Here is a 17,049-nt window from a genome sequence, read left to right as displayed (position 1 = left end):
TTCTCAACAGCAAGCTTTTTTCTATATTTTTAATGTCAAAATTTAAAAAAAGAAGGAAAAAATGACTGTTACTATGGAGTAAATATGAAAAGAGGATTAACATTTATTTTTAATATTCATATTTATTTAATAACATTTATATTAACAGATGACAGAGTGATAAAATGGCAGCATGCTGCTCTGACAAATTTTTTTCTGATCCAAGCTTGTTTAACATTTAGCTTCCACTACTACCTCAGTGGAATTATTTTTCTTTCCTACTTTGGGTTACATTCATATAAAAAATTCATCCTAAACCTGCTTTGTTGGTTGTAAATGTGCAGGAGACTTTTGTTTGCATTTGACTGAGCCAAAACATGCTTGCTTTATATGTCTGAATTGCCCTTATGAAGCCAATGGGCTAGATGCTGCTTACATATAATAGGACTAGATTCATGGGACAGAGCAATATGGATTTGACTGTTATCTAAACATGCAATTAGTTTTTGTTTTATTAGCTGTAGCAGTCATTATGCACTTTATATCAATAACCCCCTGACTAGCTATAGCAAGAATGACAGAGTAAAGTTTTAATTTTTTGTTTGTTCTCTGTTTCATTATAAATTTGGATATTTTTTTTCCCAAAGGATGCAAAGAAATCATACTTATGGCTGATTTTTAATGCCAGTTTCTGCTCTGGCCACTCAGATAAATACCTTCATTTACTGAAAACAAGACTATGATATAATAATGTGCAGAAAGTGAGCTGTCTTTGGCCTTTACGCACATGGGCTTGGAACCTGTATCATGCCTAACAGGCACACTTTTCTCCCCCCGTACCCCCAACATTCTCTTACTCACATACCAGACCCTTGAATAAGCATATAGAAAGTAAAATTTTCATTAAGGCTTACTTCTACTACACAAATGTAAAACATCCTCAAGGTCTCCATTACAATGCTGCCTAACTTTAGAATAAATAAACCAAAATTATTACAAATATTCCTTCCAATAAGAAGCCAAGCCTGTATTCATCGTGCCTCCTTAACTTCTAATTTCAAAATGAGACTCCAAGAATTCTTGGTATTTTTTTGATCTTTGTTTCCTTCTTACATTTTTAGCATTCCGTTTTCTTCATTTTTGCTCCTCTTCAATAGATAGATTATCTTAAGCCTTGACACTGCAGCATTGAGGCAGGCTGCTGGCTCAGCTGACTGGTATCAGCCACTGCAACTCCACAGGACTTCACACACTACACACCTACTGGTTTACAAGACTGAAGCCCACTAAGGTTAAAAACTATCTGGGACTAAAGATCAGGACCAAATATATTCCATTTTTATTTTGACGCAGGTGTTCTACCAGGCTGAGCTACCATTGCAGCAGAGCAGTGGGTAGCCCAGCAGGGCTGGTGCTGCAGCTACCACAGGGCTTGCACGCTGAGCAGGTGGCCTCAGTGTGACGGTGCACGTCCCCTCTCCTGCCCACTCACCTGATAGGATGCACTGCCACAGCCTTATGCATCTGCTGGCCTTAGAGGGTAGGGGACCGACTGCATAGACAAGTTTCACCCAAAACTGATGCCTAGATGACCAAATGGGCACATATCACTGTGCTCCATTAGCACCGATTGCACCTTTCAGAATTCCCTTATATCCAAGACCTTCTATTTGCTCCACTGAAATTCTGTTATTCAAATTCCGTACTGTTCAGGGCTGCTAGAAATGACAGGGAGCAAGCTCACTGGGATCCTTCTTGACATCTTTTCCCAAAACTCCATTAGACCTAACCTTACCTTCTGGATACCAGAAAGTAATATCTCATAATTGTTAGATTCTATATACTTTTATTCTTAAAACTGCTACAGATTAAGTGCTATATAGTTTGGGGACTATCCATAAGGTTAAAAAACTTCAAACTTGCTTGTCTGAGGTTAGGCTCCTAAATTAGGTGGCAGGGAAAGGCAAGCCAATAAATAAAAGCGTTTTAAATCAAGGAACAACTATTTGGTGTAATGTCTATGACACATGCAGATGCAAAAGCCCACCTATGAAAGCAACCACTATTCTTAACTTGGTAATTAAGTAAGCGGACTTTGTTAGGAAAATTTGGATAATAAAGTAAGAAGGATTTGGCCCACAGTTGCTTCATCACTACGGTGAGGGGAGGAGAGAGGAAATCTCCTTTGGTGTGTTAGACACTTCAGATACATGTTCATGGCTTCTCAGTCCCTGTGACAGAGGCACTGCAGTCTGTTTCCAAATAAAAATCGTGACATTAAGTGATCACCAAAATAATTTTTACCTTCAAGGACAAATTAAAATGGAAAAAAGCAGCAAAAACTAATCTGCTTTTTCCCACTGAAGTCCAGATGATGCCTATTCCCCTAGATATATAAAAAACTCAAAACATACTTGTGCATAAAGAGGAGACCACTGGTACACAATTCTTCTCTCATGTACAACCTCATGCACATGTCTACCTAATGCATGCACAAAGCCACAGTAAGAACTACACAAAACATACATTTTTTTGTATATGAACAGATAGATAGATAGAATATATATGGCTACATGTGCACCCATACACACAAAGAAGTCATGACAGCTGATTTCCTCAAATAAACGAGGCTACAGAATGGACTGATACACAATTCCTATTCAGTGAAAAAATAGCCCTTAATTTCAGTGGGGTTTGGATCAGATTTGGTTAAACTAGGTGAGCAGTATGTAATTTATCGACATGTATGTTCAAACACATTTTCAAGTCAACCACTGGAACCGCAATGCATTTGTGAAATCCCTCTCCAGCATAACTGTTTCACTATATAGAAGAACTATACTGCAGTTTCATGAACAACTTAAAATTCTATTAACCTACACAGATGCCTTACAACTAAATGAACTGAGGACAGATAAATTCGATTCTATTTATTATTTTTGGTTACTATACTTTTCCTAGTTTTTTAATGCACATATGCCTACATAGATGTGCGTACAACCAGACCCCCACATACAAAGTCCTACTATACTAGTTCGAATTTATACAAGAAATTCCTTTAACAGAAATTAATCAAGGGACAAATTTAGTTTAGTAACAGTGAAAAGCTATGACCATTATTTAATTGGGACAGTGGCAGCTGAAATTTCACATATGAAGTGCAGGAAATATGAGGGAGGCATGCTTATGTGGTACCAGTGAGTTCAGGAGTGTTTCAGGAGTGTTACATGACTGGGGGTGCAGACAGACTGGGGTTTTTTTTGTAGATCAGAACACCCAAATTAATCTGAAAAAAAAAAAAAAGATGAAATGCAATAAACATTACGCAGAACAATGTTTTCTTCCATTTAAATCTCATCAGATTTTGCTGATTTTTTAAAAGATTTGTTTTCTTGGTTGTAATATTTTCTTAAATTTGTGCAGCAAATAAAACAGCTAAATCATGATGTTTCTATTGTATATAAATATATATTGACTGAACAAAATAAATTAAATAGATTAATATGCCTCAAAAAAGAGGTCAAATAACTTCAGAATAAAAAATTATCACTCTTGAACCAGTACTTTTTGTATACAAGTCTAAAGGAGTTTTTCTAGTGGCCTCACTGTAGGAGCAGAGCTGACTCCATAATCTCATGAACCTTATAGAAGAGTAAATGGAGGTCTTATTCAAAAAGATACAGAATAGCAGGTTACAAGGGTTTCAGCACTCATGTTCATTTGGGAATCTTTAAACCTATTGGCATGGAAGTACTTGGTCACATTTTGTTTACTGAGTGTTAAACTTCAGGATCTCCACTCTCAGTTTGGCAGCTGCATTATACACGTATTTTTAAAATCCATTACATGGAGAAAGGCCTAGTTTGACTATGAATAATCAGAGAAGGAAACAAGCAAACAAGCTAACAAAGTATCAATTGTTTGTGTGATACAAGTTTGGAAAGTCTCTGTTCAGTTGCCAGGGATTAATTGTTAGTGTTAAAAATAAAAATAAAAATACAAATACCCCCACCCTCATCTTTTGACAACCTGAGCAGAGAGAACCTGGAAAAAGAAATATTCCTGTCAGGCTTTGAATCATCCCTTTGCCATGGAGCAGATGTAGCATGGGACAGTGAATTAATAAAGTCAGAATATTTATTGCTAATGGGTTTACTAAGCATGTGAACAGAAACCCCATCACTCAGTGCCAGAACTACATCCTATGGAAACTGTTCAAAGCAAGAACAAATAGAAATTCACAGGAACCAGGATCCTTCAGGGAGGGCTGTAAGGTCTTTATCCCACTTCTGCGACTGGACAATTAAAAGCAAAGCAAAAATCAGCAAGAGCTTGATTTTCAAGACAATCAAGGTATTTTTACCCATTGTGTAAAAGGAAGGGAAAAAAATCTCAGATGCAGTACTGCAAGACAAAAGGCCTTTCCCCGCAAGCATCTGCTTCTCTTAGCAGTGCTTACTGCTGTGAGGAGCCCTACTGTGGTCAGGCTAAGTCCTGTTAGAAGACTGCTTGGAAGAGGAAAGCCCTTGCTGGATCAGGACGTAGTTACTTTACTCAAGAAATAGCTGCTGAGTTTGCAAATAACGTACAAAGCTTTGTATCACAACAGACTGCTGGTGAATACAGCCAGCCATAAAATATTTTCCTGACTATATGGTTAAAATTGGGGTTAAAAAACTGAATGGAATTTGCAGAAATGCAGGTAAGACCTTTTTTTTTTTTTTTAAATGTTCTCAACTCCAGAAACTGTGACATAGTAAGATAGTCTGCCCCATACTTCAGCATAATTAATACTGAATAGGCCTTAAAAAAGTTGGTAAATATTTATGAAATGAACCATAATTTTCATAGTGTACAGTAAAGCCTGTGACTCAGGAAACCATCTTTAAATTTTTGTAAAACCTACACATATCAAGAAAAGGATCACATTTTGTGTTTATTATTTCTGCTATGGATTTGCATGTACATGTATTTGTGGATATATTCACACGTGCAGATACACATCCATCCAGGCACCCATAAAATAGTCTGCACGCACATACAAAGACTTGTGTATTCACAAATACCAGGTAAAAAAACATGAAGAACTAAAAAATGCACCTTGTATAATTGTTACAATAAGTTTAAACTACTGAGTTATTATCTAAAAAATGTCATGGTTTCTGATACTAGATTTATTATAAAGAGGAAAACCAGAACACACTTGGAGAAATGTTTTTTTAAAAAAAAACGTTAATTTCCCATTTCATAGGCTCTTTATTGTTGTATTTTGTTCAGCATGGCAGTCTGACCAGTAAAAAAAAAACCCAATACTAAAAAAATCAATTGTTTATTTTCCTATCCTAGCTATTTTACCTCCTAGCTGTCATGTACTAACACAAATCAGTGAATTCGGCTTTTTGACATTAAATACAAAATAAAGTCCTTTAATTTAAAAACAAAAGATTTTTTTTCTGTTCCTTCTCAAAAACATACCTTTTTTTTTAATTAAGAAAAACATGGGACTTTAAGAAGTCATGGCCACAGGTCCTTCAGGATGACTTTTAGGGTCACACTTCAACATAACATCCCTTGTACCACAAGCCTGCTGAGCAGAGCTCCCAAATGTTTCAGCTTAGTGATCTGGCACCCTGCTATTTTATGTCACACTATACCCAAATACTTCAGCCTCTTAATAAAACCTAGAGGTGAAAGTGTGGGTGACCTGCCAGTATATGGACTAGAACAGTTTGGTGCACAAATCAGTATTGTAAGTTGGGATTTTTTTTTTGTTGCTCCTGTTTTTCTCATTCGGTTCAATTAGGTTGGCCTTTTCCTACAACAGCACGATGAAAACACATGCATATGGACATACACAAACAATTATTTACAAAAAATCTCTATAAAAGTGTGGTATACATGTTAACAAATCCTATTTTTGTGTAGTAGATTCTTCCATCCCACCCTTGCTTTCCTCAGTTTATCATGAAGTAGGGAGCGCACGCTCCCCTCTATACCTTGTAACTTCTGTCATCATCTGCAATGTACTGCAGATGGGTAAGGCATTTCTGACCCAGCCACGCTGCCTGCAAAGGCTGCATCAGCCCTGTGCAACAGGCACAGCAGCACACACCACACTAATTTACCTACAAAGCAATTTAATTAAGGCAAGGAACCTTACACCAAACTCCACAGCTGAGAGGAAGATTTCTCACAGTTACATTGACAGGCCCTGAAATCGGCTTCCTCTGCTCCGTGATGAACTCTGTGATTATCCAAGTGCCAGAAGACAGTGGCCAACCTAGCTAGTGGTCACGTCTGCTGAACTGGCTGCTCAGACTCAGGCTCACTACTCTGCCCTCTGCCATGCCTCCCAGTTTTCACGTCCTGTGTTCACCAGGAGCGTTCATTTTGTATATTGTAGGAAACAAGGCAGGAGGAGCAGTGTAGCAGGGGAGTCAGCTGCGGGCCCTTTCCACAGACAGGTGTCCATAGAGGTGGGTGAAAATCTGGGGGAAACAGTGGAAGAAAAACAGAGAGACAGTGCATGTATGCCTGAGTCAGGACAAAGGTGAAGGAGGAACAATGAAACAGAAAAAAGGGGAAAACAGGAAATTTGGAGGGGAAAAAAAAAAAAAAGGTGAGGGGTAGGGATTGAAAGAGGAGAAATAGGAACTGTCTTGCCACGTTCACATCATGAGTTGCATTTAGTCATTTCTCTACCTGTGCTGTATCATACTTCCCTAGCAGATGTTCCTGTGAGGGTAAGGAGAGTGACTGAGAAGCATTGCTTTGATGAGGGTGAGTCTGGGAACCAACAGTAGACAGAATTATTTTTTAAAAAAAAACTGTGGGTCACTCTGCTAATTCTTTTCTCTCTTTTTTTTTTTTTTTTTGGCTTCTTAAGTCCTGATTTGAAAGGTTACCAAATACATTTGGTTTGGAAAATTACCAAATACATTGCCAAAAAAACGACGCTCCCCAAAGCCATGTCAGCTCTCCCCGTACTTTAGGATGTCCCTCCCTTTATACCTCCTTGAGAGGAAATTAAGTTCCTCTTCCAACCAGGAATTCTACCTAGCCCTATGTTTGGGACACATGGGCTGGAGACTCTCTGAGAAGCAAGAGGCCGCACAAGCAGATCTATGGCAAAGGCCAAGAACTGTGCCTGGGCAGGGAACCCCTTGCCGCACCATCCCTGCACTGGAGATGTACCAACAAACAGCAAATTAGCAATAAGTATCTGTTTCAATCAAAATTGGCAAACATATTGGCACAGGCAGGAACTTCTAACAGGTATATCAAGATTATTCACGTTCTCTGAACAGATAAATAGCTTATGTACATTCCCGGTCTTTGCCTTCCTGCCTGCCCTGCTCCTACTGGTTTTCTCCTCTCTTAAATCACAGGCCGTTTCTAATGTAACAAAACAGCACAAGAACACATGCTGAAAATTAACTAAAATTTAACAACATAATTAAAGAGATTTAGAAAGGAAGCCAGAAAGTGATAAGAGACCTGGCATCAGCTTGCCACTAAGGACATGGGCAGCTATGCCTGACATGCAGGATTTTAGCAAGTCACCCAGCCAGGCTTTCCAGACAGTGAAAGGCAAGGGCATTGAGATGTTTCTGTGTTGGCTTTTGTGTCTTGCTTTGGATGCTTGTAGTTCATGGTATTTATGTTAAATTAATACTGCTGACTATATATTCTGTATATTGAGGTTAAATAACTGATACTGTCATGGCTGCTGGCCACTTCTCCCCAACCCTTCTACTAATTAACTGGCTTTTTTCATCTTTACTCCTTTCCCAGGAAATGCTGACATTTTTTGGGGAGTGGACACTATGTGTCATTCACTCAGCACAAGATCAAAAACACTCTTTTCTAAACTGCTTCCTCCTTTCCCCCCTTTCACTTTTGCTGAGGGTGGACACCAACATGGGCACTGACATACACCTGTACAGTTGGGACTGTAATGCAACGAGCTGCACAACACCACATGTTTTTTCAGGGTTTGTCCCGATTCCTGTGTTGGAAAAGAACCTCATTTGCTTCAGTAAAGCTATAAGCTCAAGGGTGCAGTGGGCACTGATTCAGTAGTGCTTTCTGCCTCCCACACCGATCTGGTAGGACTGTTCATATGAGGGCAGATAATTCAAGGGGGAAAAATGGAAGAATCACATCCCTTAAGAAAACTAGATGTAATATCTCCATAGCAGTTTCCCCACTGCTTTTTTTTTTTTCTTCCCCTATCAACCGTGCACTTATTTTGAAAATGCATCATTTAAAACAATCAAATTCCCAAAGAAATTTTTTTTTTGCTATTTCCTTTTCCAGGAAGGTTTGCACACAAACTGAAAATGTTCAGGTTTCCCAGGCAGTTGAACCTCATCCGCTTGGGCAGAAGCCCATGATAGCTTACGTTATTTAGCATGGCATTATCCCATACTGTTTACTTACAGCTCACTGAAAATACAGGATGATGGAACACATTTTCCTGGGCACACCCTGACTTTATTCTTAGTAAATTGTTTACTATATTCTCAGCCCAGAAACTCACATTACTCCAAGCCCTTTTTAAAAAAATATGTGCCCAACTGAAGCGGTCACTTTCAGCTGTGGGGACAAATTGACAATAACCCTTTCAGTACCTCCACTGGCTAGCAAAGGGGGCAATTTCAGAAGATAGTCTGGCCATCTACTGGGAGACAGAGCTGCTGCAATGGGAGAGCAAGAACAGGAGGAAAACAGGGATTTGCCAGATTCAGAAAGCTTTGGGGATGGGGGAATCCCCTAAGAAAATAAATGGAAAATTAAACTTATGTCCCTTTTCCTCCTGCACGTCTCCCATCTATGCCAGCTTGGAAGAGAACAATGTCGTTCCTAGACATTAGGGCTAACAATGCCATAACTCAGCAACGTTGCACAAACATAGCGGTCCCATTTCGCCTCTGGCTGGATTTGAGGGAATCATTCCTTTTCTCCTGAGGAGGTTAATGCTGCATCCTGGTGACCAGCACGGGTACCATTGGTACTGGAATGCACATCCTTATGACTGCACTTACAGCTCAGCCCGTGCCTACCTGCACAGGGACAGGAACATGGGTCACAGGAAGCACCTGATCTGTGCTAGAGGCCATACTGTGGCCATGCAGAGCAGACAGTGTGTACCAACCCCGGGGAGGTTCTACCAAGACTAAAGCTGTATTAGAAATGAGACTCATGCCATGCTGCTACCATGACGCATTTTTCCATGTGCAAATACCATCACTGATAAAGCATCTTCTGTGATCCTTCCAAACCCATCCGATCAACAGCATCAAATACACTTTAAAACACAGGTGTCACTTCTTATTTTTTAAGTGGAAACTTTGAGTTTCACAAGGACAAGTTTTGCAACTCTCTTCTACAAATCAGGAAGTTTGAATATCCAGAATTAAAACAAAATGCTAGGAAAAAATCCATTTTATATTCACATATATATGTATATTGTGTGCATGTGTACATGCATGTATGCAGCCAACCCTGTGCCGCTGTACATTATTCTGAACAACACTAGGTCACTTATACAGAAAACGGCCTGTATTTAAATAAGGTGCAACTTCTCCCTGCTCCAAACAATATCCACAGACAATGCTGCAGGTCCAAATGCATCTCTTTCCCTGTTATATTTACAAAAAGAAATGGATTATATTTACAAACAGAAATTAAAGTGAAACAGCATAGTCTCATTTCAGACTGTTTGGCTGCTGTAGTGCTCCTCTCTGAAGTTTGATAAGTCTACACCCTGTATTTTCCCCCAGACTGCTTATCACGTCTGCAGTACCATAAATCTGCTAACCTTTCCTACAACTGCTACTGCTAATTAGGCTTCATCAGGGTTTTCACTCTTACACTCCCTACATTAAATAAATGCAGTGCCAGCTAAGCATGCTGTAAGAACTGCTAACTGCATTACTGGTTATCAGAGCAGTTCCAGTAGTCATGCTAAACAGGTGATAATAACAGTGGGAATATTTTGGCAAAACAGGCCTGTGTGACACTGCCAGTGACTCAATAAATGTTACTTAGCATTCCCTAAGTAGTCCCCATAAAATATTTCACAGAAAGGAAGAGAAATAATAACCTTTTGTCCTTGGGGGGTGGGGGGTGCGATGACAGCGGGGACAGGGGATGATGACACTAACCAAATTAACTAGCCAACCAGCCCTCACTGAACCTGGGGTACATCTAGTGTTATAAAAGACAAAAGGTATTTAATTTAATTTTTAGAAAAAGGCCCTCCAAAAGTATATTTAAAAAACACTAGCATTTCAGCAAGAGCTGATAGTTATTGAAAGCTACACAAACAACCACCACCACAAAACTTGCCTGAAAATATAATAATAAAAATAAAAGTTAATTTACTTGTGTCCTTTATTAGAGCGATTTCTATAGCCAGAAATGAGATGGCAGCATACCACAGCTAATGCAAATATTATAGCCAAATGTATTTGTGGTGACAGATTTAATGAGAAAAAATGAGAACTGATATGCAGATGATCTGTAAAAGATTCAAATACTAATACAAATTGGGGGGGAGGGAGGGTAGAAGGAGGGGAGCATAAGAGTGTTAATCATTATTTCATGAGGCCCATGTTCACAAAGCATTTTTTTACAGATGGTTGGAGGTATTCCTCAACCCTTAACTGACAGGAATACAGGAGGCTCAGAGGCCTTAAGCAGCAATTCTATTCATAGGCCCTTAGCCTTTATATAATTGTATTAAGCGCAGTAACAGACGTTAAATTAACATGCACTGACCCCATGCTCCTAGCTATGTATGCCTTGACCTTTTAAAAAACCTCAAGAGTAGTACTAGTTTAATATTTGATACGTTCTCTTTTGGGGGAGATTAAATGCTGGTATAGGAGGTGTATGTACTTGAGGCCCTAACCGGCCCTTTCCGTCTTTGGCTACAAGGATCTGCTTTTCTTTCCTATCTTCAAATAAGCAGAGTTTGTCTATTTTGGTGGTAAACTAGCTGATAGCAGTAAAGTGCTGCTAAGCTTTATGGGGCCTAATGAAACATTTGACCTAAGTCAGGTGGCAACTGAGCCCCTAACCTCTGAAGACATCTGCCCATAATGGCAGCTGTCTGAAGGAAGACATTTTTGCTGTTTTACAGCAAATCTTACCTCACAATTTGTGGACGGATAACGGATGTTGAGAAATTAAATGCCAAAATGAAACGACAAAAATGGGCGTGCAAAAAGCCTTCCTATATATTTTATTTACTCATAAATGGAATTTAAAATTCAAAATACAGTAAATGTAAAGAGACTTTGCTGTAGTTACTTATCTATAAACTTTTGATTTTGTTACTGGAACATATTTCCTCTGTCTCCAAGGTTGCCAGGTCTGGCAAGGGATGATCACTAAAAATGACTGAAAACAACTTATTTCATTGTTTTACTGTAGGGGGTCCCTTCGGCTTTTAAAACGTGGTGTTAATTCATTTACCTCAGTTTTCTACCTCACAATTAGTAGTAGGCAGAAATTGTACTAGCTGTCTCAAGGATCGTGTGTTTAAAAAAAAAATAATAGAAGAAGAAATCTACACGACAAAAATTACGAGGATAGCAAATGTTGGACAATGCTTTTAACTGTGAAGTGGGAGAGAGCGTGAAGTAGCAAAGAAGGAGAGATGAGGTAAAGAACAAGGTTTGATGTAAAGAATGAGATTTCAGGCAAAGCCCACTAACTTTTTCCTTCTCTGCGTCCTTACGACGACAGGTTTCACTCAAAACCAATGCGACAGCCTTTTTATATATAATTTATATGAACTTTATGTAGGTTTGCCTGCCTCTTTCAATGCCCCGATCTCCCTTCCACCAGACTGTGCCCTTCCACCAGCCTGTGCCCTTCCCTGCACAGACGAGGGGTGGCTGCCTGCACCCGGGGACGGCAGGTGCTGCCCAGGGCCCTGCCTGGGCCGGGGTCCCTGCCTGGGCCGGGGGCTCCTGAGCCGCCGTCTAGTGTGGCCTTATGCAGGGCCTGGCCGCAGCCGCCGCCGGGGTCAAAGGGGAGGGCGGCAGCCGAGGAGCCAGCCGGGGGGCTGCCGTCCCCGCACCTATCCCGCGTGCGGGGAGGGAGCCCACAGCCCCCAGGTCGGCTCCCCGGTCTCTGTGAGGTCCCCAAGCCCCCACCTTGACGCCACGAAGCCCCGGGAGTGGGGGAGGAACCCGCTGCGCCGCTGCTCTCACCTGCCTGCGGCCCTCGCTGCTCCCGCGGTGCCTTCGGCCTCGATGGCGCGGCCGCACCTGAGGGGAGAGGCAGAGGGAGAGGAGGGTTAACTGGGCCGGGGGCGGCGGAGCCGCTGCCTGCACCCGCTGGGGTCTGTTCTCCTCCCCGACTCACCTGGCTGCGACTAGCCCTGGTACCCGGGGGGAGAGCGGAGACGGGCTCACGGCCCCACCCGGCCGCCCCTTTCACCCGTGGGACGCACACACACACACACACACACACACACACACACATACAGCCCCAGCGTGGAGCCCCCCCAGCTGCCCCAGGCCCGCAGCAAAGGGCCGAGCGCCCCGGCCCCGGCCCAGTACCTCGGGGGAGGCGAGGCCGGCCCGGGACGGACCCCGGCAGCGCCAGGCTAGGGCCCGGCGGGAGGAGGAGAGGGTCAGGGCGTCCCGGAGGGTGCTGCCGGGGCTGGGCGCCCGGTGGGCAGGGGCAGGCGCGGCAGCGGCCCGGCTGGCCCGACGTGGCTAACTCTGCGGCTGCGGATAGAGACCTTGGGGGCCGGCGGGCGGGGTGGGGGACAGGTGCCCCGTAGGGCTGCGGCGGCGCGGGCCCGGCGGGGGGCAGCCCCCGGGCAGAGAGGAGCGGTACCCGCTCCCGCTCGCAGCAGCAGCCGCCGACAGCATGGCAGCAACAGTTGGCTGGCAAGGTAAAGAGACGTGGAGCTGCACCACCGTGGCTCGGATTTCCACTAGAGCCTGAGCTGCCCCCCCACCCCCAAATCACGCCTGGTTTCAATCCTCTTGAGGGACGACGGTAGGCAGGGAAGAGAGAGGATGCTTTTTTAGCCTTAGCTTGGCTGATCCCTCTTACCACTTCTCTTTTTTTTTTTCCCCAAGTTCCCTCTAGTACCTTGTCTCTCCCTTTAAAACATGCTCACATGAATAAAACCCCCATAAAGAGGTTTGCTGGCGACCGGAAAGGACAAATGCATTTTTTTTCTCTAAATAGTAAAGGATAAATAATTATGAAAATGCGAGTCTAAGTGAAAGATGCTGTGGCCCTTCCACCTTTGTTTTCATCAAGCCAGCCGGTGCTCAAGCTACGTGTCCTGAGCAAGAAAGAATGGAGGGAGGGGAGCAATGAGGTGCTTTTCCTTCGCCTTCTTCCCTCGCCCATCCCTTAGCTGGCCTTTTACTCTTTTCTAAAGTGCAGGCAGGGCTTCAAAATCTCTTTTATCTCTCGAGAAATGTTAACTCTTAGCCTCGACTGTGATCCTCGCCCGATCTCTCCAGTGCAGGGTTCTCTGAAGTGCAAGATCAGCCCTTTCTCAGCCGGATCGCTCTCCGTGCTGCTGTCGGGGGAGCAGAGGGGAGAAGCCCTTCTAGTTTCTAACAGTCGAGGCATTAGATTGCCCCCCCCCCTCCTTTTTATTTTACAGCCGGGCAAACCATAGGCCCCTGTGTTGCGTCAAGCGACCACTCTGCTACCAACTTGCTGCTCAGATCTTGTCTCTTTCACGAAGCTGATCTGCACGGACAGATCTGCTCTTAATCGCTCCTTCTTTTGGGGGGGTGGCAAGCAGGGAGGATTTCTCTTTGCTCTTTATTTCTTGCCCACGGAATCCGGGCTGGTAATTACTGCAAAGAGAGGGAAAATGCAGCTTCCCCAACTCCTGCCTGAGATGCTCTCAGTGCTGTGTGCATGCACAAGGCAGTTTCAGAACCAGAGAGCTGGTGCTGATGCTGCTTTGCTCGCTTGCAATCACCTCGTCCAAAAGCATCGCCTCGCCTGGGTTTTCCTCCGGATTCTGCCTTTTTTACCCTTTTCGGGGGCACTAGCTTTTGGGGAAAGAGTGATCGGAGAGATCACCGGACTGCAAGTTGCTTAAAATCAGGTTGGAAGTGGGCAGGGGGGGAGGGAGGCGCCTTTGGCAAGCGCTTCCATGGTGCATCTCCTGCTAACTGGGGTCTCCCCCAAACCGCGGCGGATCCGTGCGCCTCCCCCTCCTCCTCCCTCCCTATTATTTATGGGGTGATCCCAGTAAATCCCACCCTCCCCACCTCGAAATAAGCCGAGGCTCCCGATTACAAAGCAATTAATGAATCTCTCCGAATATTTTTTTCATGAATTAATCTCGATCAACCAGGACATCCATATTTTTTAAACACGGCTATGCCCTGAAAGGAGGAGGGGAGGGGGGAAAAAGGTGAGGGTAGGAGAACTTTTAGGAAGTTTTATTCTATTTTTATTTTTCCATTAATGAAATAAAAGCCACCATACATTTATCCGAATAAACGTGTGATCTGCTCCGTTAGGCAAAAGTCGATTAAAAAGTTAGCTAGTAGGCGACGGTGAATATTTGAACGTCTCGGGGACCAAGCGGAGTAGGAAAGCGGGGAAAGGGTGTTTATTTCTCTCACTATATATATCTAGGGAGACACATATATACACTCACAGCGGGGGGGGGTGGGGGCGGGTGGGGGGTCGGGCTGGACGGGGGAAAGGGAAAGGTGCCAGGAATTAATAATAGAAGCCCACAGAGTCTAGATAAGTCCAAGGGTCGGCGATCGCAGCTGCTGCTCCTTCGGCGAATGCGCCCTCCGCGAATGCTTTTTGGGGTAAGGGCTTCCCGGGTAGGTAGTTATGTACAGCAAGCCCAGACCGCAAAAAGATTCGCGAAGGACAAAGTCTCCCGCGGCTTCCTACATCCATGCATCCGGTTGCCACCATAACATCCACAGGACCCACGGGCGATCGGCTCCGCCATCCCCCTCCACGCCGGGTCCCCACCCCCCATCCCCACCAAGTCCCGCTCCGAAAACGCCGGACCCCGCCGGGGCGAGGTGCGTGTGTGTATATGTGGCGGGGGGGGGGGGGGGGGGGGGGGGGTGTCTCCCGCCGCACCCCCCCCTCGGCGGGGCCGGCGGCGCGGGGCCGCGGGAGCGTGGCGGAGCGCGGCGTGTCCGCGGCCCCGCTCGGCGCGGAGGCTCCGGCGCTGGGCACGGGCGCTGCGTAAAGAGAAAACTCTCCCCCCTGAGCGCTAAATAAATAGAGAGCAAGCGGGCAGCTCATTGGTGCGGGCTAAAATCGTCACCCACCAATCAGGCAGCGCCTCACATTGCCTAGTTCGGCTTTTTTTTTTTTTTTTTTTTTTCCTTCTTTTTTTTTTCCCCTTCTTTTTTTTCCCGAAAGGGGGAGAGGAGAGGAGAGCGGGAGGGAAGGAAAGGAGGAAGGGAAGAAGGAAAAAAAAAAAAAAAAAAAAGCGCCCTCTCCATGCTTAATTAGTCACCGAACCTGCGACGACAGCACGTCCGAGAGCGCGGCCGGGCCAGCCCGGACCCCCCTCACCCCCAAACCCCTCTCCGGGAAGCCGCTGCCAAAGGGGCGCCGCTAAGCTAAGGACCAGCCCCGCCGCCGCGGGCCCCCCGGCGCGGAGCCGCCGCTCCCCCCCGACGAGAGCGCCCCCGGCCGCCCGCCACCTCCCGGCGGGCAGCCGGGGACACGGGGCACTCGCCGCCGCTCCCTGCTCCCACCGCCCCCGTTAACGCGGAGAGCCGGCCGACCCCGGGGCGCGACCTCCCCGGGGCGGCGGGGGGGCGCGGGACGCCCCCTCCCCTCCGCTCCTCAGCGCCGTAACACCGTGCTGGGCGCTGAGCCGCCCGGCCGCCGGCAGGGACACCCGCCCGGTAAAAGTTTCCAGGACATGTCACCGAACTCCAGAGGTCTTGTGCTGCAGCCTGCGGGGGGCCCGCGGCAGCGGCAGCAAGGCAAACGCACGCCCTCGCCGCGTGCCGCACGCCCTCGCTGGGGCTGGGACCCGCAGGGGACCGGGGGGCACTCGTACCGCAGCCCGAACTCCAGAACTTGCAAGTCCGCCGCTGACCCGCGGCGGCACCGGGTCCCGCGCGAGCGGCGCGGGACACCCCCGCGAGACACCCCCGCGCAGCCCAGCCCGCACCGCCGAGGCTCCCTCCTCCCGTCCGCACCGACGCCGCTGCCCGCCGGGCGCACGACGCCCCGCGCCCCCCAGCCCCCGGCCAGCCCGGCGGAGCGGAGCGCAGCGCGGGGCGGGCAGGGCGGCCGGGGCAGCGCAGGCAGCAGAAGTTTGAAAACCCCCAGCACTTACCTGGCGGGGCGCGTCCCTGGCCGCTCCGGGGAGTCCCGCGCGGGGTGCAACCGTCACCAACAGTGTTTTGGTTTTTGGGGGGTTTGGTTTTGTTTGGTTTGTTTTTTTTGGGTTTTTTTCCCAGAAAGCCCAAAAGCAAAGCATCCCTTCCTCCAGGTATGTATATAAGTTACTGTACTGTGTGGGAGGGTCACGATCTCGCTAGGTGCAGAAGATTCCCCAGAATTAACCCCTCCTCTCCCTTCCCCTCCTGCAACTTGTTGAGGATTTTATACACACACGCGCGCAGGCACGGGCACACGGGCGGGCACACGCACACACACACGGACGGGAGAGCAAGGAGAAAGCGAGCTCCGCGGAGTCCGGCTGCCCCCCGACGCCGTTGTGATTGGATGGTCTTTTCATGGAGAGGGGACGTCTCAAGTCGAAGTCACGATTTCTCCTCAGTTTGGAACCATCTGTGACTGGAGCCATGACGCAGCCAGAGCACATTACTCACTTTTACAGTCACGACTTGGAAATCCGTGCAGTTTCCAAGCAAAATTACACCGCCACCATTGAATTATTTAATAGGATCCAGTTAAGGGTAATCTTATGCATTGTGCCAAGAGAGGCAACGATCTAGGAGGGGAGGGCTGGGAAGGCGAGGGAGGGGGCGAGGAAGGAGGGCATTTCTTGTTTCTAATGACTGTTTTATAGAGATATATTAAGAGTTGCAATGATTGGCTACA

At 45.9% G+C, this 17,049-nt stretch overlaps 1 long non-coding RNA gene across 2 annotated transcripts in view; it reads right to left on the bottom strand.

Annotated features, from left to right (window-relative positions):
• LOC114013425 (uncharacterized) overlaps positions 1-17,049 on the bottom strand; it is a 42,458-nt gene that overhangs the window by 11,815 nt on the left and 13,594 nt on the right. The window contains exons 2-3 of one of the 2 annotated variants that reach the window (XR_008745455.1): positions 12,207-12,263; positions 2,965-3,265 (exon numbers count right to left, since the gene is read on the bottom strand). This is a non-coding gene — a long non-coding RNA (uncharacterized LOC114013425). Of the gene's footprint in view, positions 1-2,964; positions 3,266-12,206; positions 12,264-17,049 lie in introns of those variants that run through there. The other variant, XR_003556381.2, reaches the window with a different exon arrangement.

Source organism: Falco peregrinus, chromosome 1, assembly GCF_023634155.1.
Source record: "Falco peregrinus isolate bFalPer1 chromosome 1, bFalPer1.pri, whole genome shotgun sequence".
Taxonomy (NCBI): domain Eukaryota; kingdom Metazoa; phylum Chordata; class Aves; order Falconiformes; family Falconidae; genus Falco; species Falco peregrinus.
The sequence above is the reverse complement of the archived record's forward strand: the minus strand, read 5'-3'. Positions and strand labels throughout refer to the sequence as shown.